Raw genomic sequence first — 3347 nt, forward strand, 5'->3', positions numbered from 1 at the left:
ATCTTATCTGAATTTGCCTGGAGAACGTAATCTGATGCTCACCACCCCCTCCCTGAGGAATTTCCAACTGATAACCAGATGGTACTAGTTGAATAAACTTTGTGTTATCAATTCAGGACTCTTGGATTCTCATAGACATTATTCTTGGCCATTCCTCGACATACCTCGAGAATGTTTATGGATCGCTCCGGAGGACATTGACTGATTTTCCATCCTTATCAGAACTCTTACAGTGACCTCGAGAGCATCTATGACCATTGCTGACCGCTCTCGTCTCCTCCATCTACAGAATGTCTATGTCACTATGTGCTTGTTTGTGCGAGGTGTTTTTTTAATATTAGAGGGGTTTTTTTTCCTCAGGCAGGAAAAAAAAGTCTGACAGGAATTTTTTTCACCTCCAACTCCTACATGTGTCCAGTTAACCACTGTTTTTGTCTGTCCAAACAGGTCTCACTTGTAAATGAGTCTTCGAGGCTCAATGTGATTTATCTGTTTAAATAAAGGTTGAATTGAAAAAAGTTAGCAGACTATCTTTCCAAGTTAAATAAAATTATTCAACATTAGTAGATCACCATTTTCTCTCCTGGTTTCTAGATGCCTGTTTTAAAGTACGTAACTCAGAATTGAACCAAGGAGCCAATTTCCTCTGATTGATTACTTTCTTTTTCAGCAGAGCAATTTTATCAAGTGAAGTTTGCATTGAAGTTGAAAAATTCTCAACTAGATGATCTAAGTCACTGTTCTCTGATGCATTACTCTGCAAGACAGAGGAAAACATTGATGAAAGAGACTGTTTAAATTTAGTTACAATGTTTTCTGATAGGGCAGCATGGTGGTGCAACTGGTAGAGCTGCTGCCTCTCATCGAGCAGGTACCTGGCTCAAATCCCGGTCCAGGGGCCTTTCTGGGTGGAGTTTGCATGTTCTCTCCGTGCATGCGTGGGTTTTCTCCCAGTACTCCGGCATGTTAGGCTGATTGGTAACTCTAAATTGTCCCTAGGTGTGAGTGAGAGAGTGAATGGTTGTTTGTCTCGTTTGTCTCTATGTGGCCCTGTGATGGACTGGAGACCTGTCCAGGGTGTACCCCGCCCCTTGCACAGTGATTGCTGGACATGGGCACTGGCAACCCCCGTGACCCAAAATGGAAGAAGCGGATGAAAGATAATGGATGGATGGATGTTTTCTGATAAACACCTGCTGAGATGAAATTTACTCTCAGTGACTGTGTAGTCATTTAATGTAAACTCAAAGGTTATTAAAAATTGGTCGGACAGAACAGGATTTTGAGGAAGTATTACTAAGTCCTTAATCTCTATGTCTTAAGTCAGAACCAGATCGAGTGTGATGATGAGAATGAGTAGATGTGTGGACATTTTTGTAGGGATGGCGCCATCTTGTGGGCCTTATCTGTCTGTGCACTCTTGTGTATCTCATTTATCTTGATTGATTTCTCCTTTGTCTGGTCCCAGCTCTTTGTAATTATGTCCTGTCCTGTGTGTGTATTATATAGTCTGTCTGTGAGTCTTGTCCTTTGTCGTGTCGTCATTGGGTATTGTCCTGTTCTTTCCTGCCAGTCTGATCTGATTTCATGTTTTTTGTAAATTGCTATCACGTCGGCCTTTTTGGTTTATTATTATTATTAAAGAGTATTTATTTTTGTAAATCCTGGAGTTCTGACTTTTCCTTGCATAATTGGATTCATTCCTGCCCTGCTCTGTCAAAAATCCTGACAGTATGACACGACCAACCATGAACCCAGCTGGTGAAAAAAATTGTCTGGACTCTCTAAGGAGGATTATTTTCGACTCTGTGACACTGTCCAGAGATATGTGAACTCGGCCACCTCCTACAATCTGTGGGAAAGATGGGTGTCCACAAAGGACATGTGGGAGGAATATATTCGTCTCCCAGGTTTAATGGACTCTCCTGGTATGGAGGACATTTTGGACGAGGTGTTGGAGGAGAAGCGTTGGCTGGAGCCGCTCATCCAACCATATGCTGCCAGTCCTAGTCCTCCAACAGAACTGGACTCCCCTGCTTTTGAATCAGAACCACTTACACCACCCACACACTCAGCTCTTCTCTCTCGGCCCGGTCCTGGACCTGAACCACGTCGCCGCCCACGTCGGAGAGGTCAACGATAGAAGGGTTCCAGAGACTCGGTTCTAGAATCTGTATCTAGCCCTGAACCTGCAGCCAGCCCACAGCCTGCAGCCAGTCCAGAGCCTGCAGCCAGTCCAAAGTCTGCAGCAGCCAGTCCAGAGGAGACTGCAGCAGCCAGCCCAGAGTCTGAAACAGCCAGCCCAGAGTCTGAAGCAGCCAGCCCAGAGTCTGCAGCAGAAGACTCTGAACCTGCTCAGAACCCAGAACCAGCCACAGAAGATTCAGAACCTGCAGTGATACCTGAACCTGCAGCTGCCGTCAACCCGTCTGCTGAGCTCCTCGCCACTGACCCATCTACTGAGCTCCTTGCCGCCGACCCGTCTGCTGAGCTCCTCGCTCCTGGTCCGACCGCTGAGCTCCTCACTCCTGGTCCGTCCGCTGAGGTCCTTGCTCCTGGTCTGTCCGCTGAGGTCTTCGCTCCCCGTCTGTCTGAGGTTTTCGCCCCTGGTCCATCTGAAGTCTTTGCTCCTTACCCAACCGCAGAAGATCCTGACCTGACCGCAGAAGATCCTGAGTCAACCGCAGAAGATCCTGGTCCGCCTGAGGTCTTCATCTCTGGTCCGCCTGAGGTCTTCATCCCCGGCCAGCCTCAGGTCTTCATCCCCAGCCAGCATGAGGTATTCGTCCCCGGCTTGCCTGAGGTCTTAGTTTCTGGTCCGCCTGAGGTCTTCGTCCCCGGCTCGCCTAAGGCCTTCGTCCTTGACTCGCCTGAGGCCTTCATCCCTGACCTGCCTGAGACCTTCGGCTCTGACCTGTCTGAGACCCTGTCTGTCCTGTTCCTGCCTGAATGGCCTCCCGGCTGCCTGTCTGACCTGTCCCCATTTGAATGGCTTGTTGGACGACCTCTCGACCGCCTGCCCAACTGGCCCCGACCTAATGAACGGTCTCCCGGCCACCTGTCTGTCCTGTTCCTGCCTGAATGGCCTCCCGGCCACCTGTCTGACCCATCTGAATGGCTTGTTGGACAAACTCTCGACCGCCTGCCTGACCAGCCCCAACCTGATAATGGTCTCCCGGCCACCTGTCTGTCCTGTCTCTGTCTGAATGGCCTATTGGATGACCTGTTAGCTGCCTGCCTGACTGGCCCCGGCCTGATGAATGGTCTCCCGGCCTCTCGCCCGACTTGTTCCAGCCTGATAGACGGCCTCCCAGCCGCCTGCCCAACTTGTTCCAGCCTGATGGACG

The sequence above is a fragment of the Nematolebias whitei genome, chromosome 6, assembly GCF_014905685.2.
Source record: "Nematolebias whitei isolate Nwh7 chromosome 6, NemWhi1, whole genome shotgun sequence".
NCBI lineage: Eukaryota > Metazoa > Chordata > Actinopteri > Cyprinodontiformes > Rivulidae > Nematolebias > Nematolebias whitei.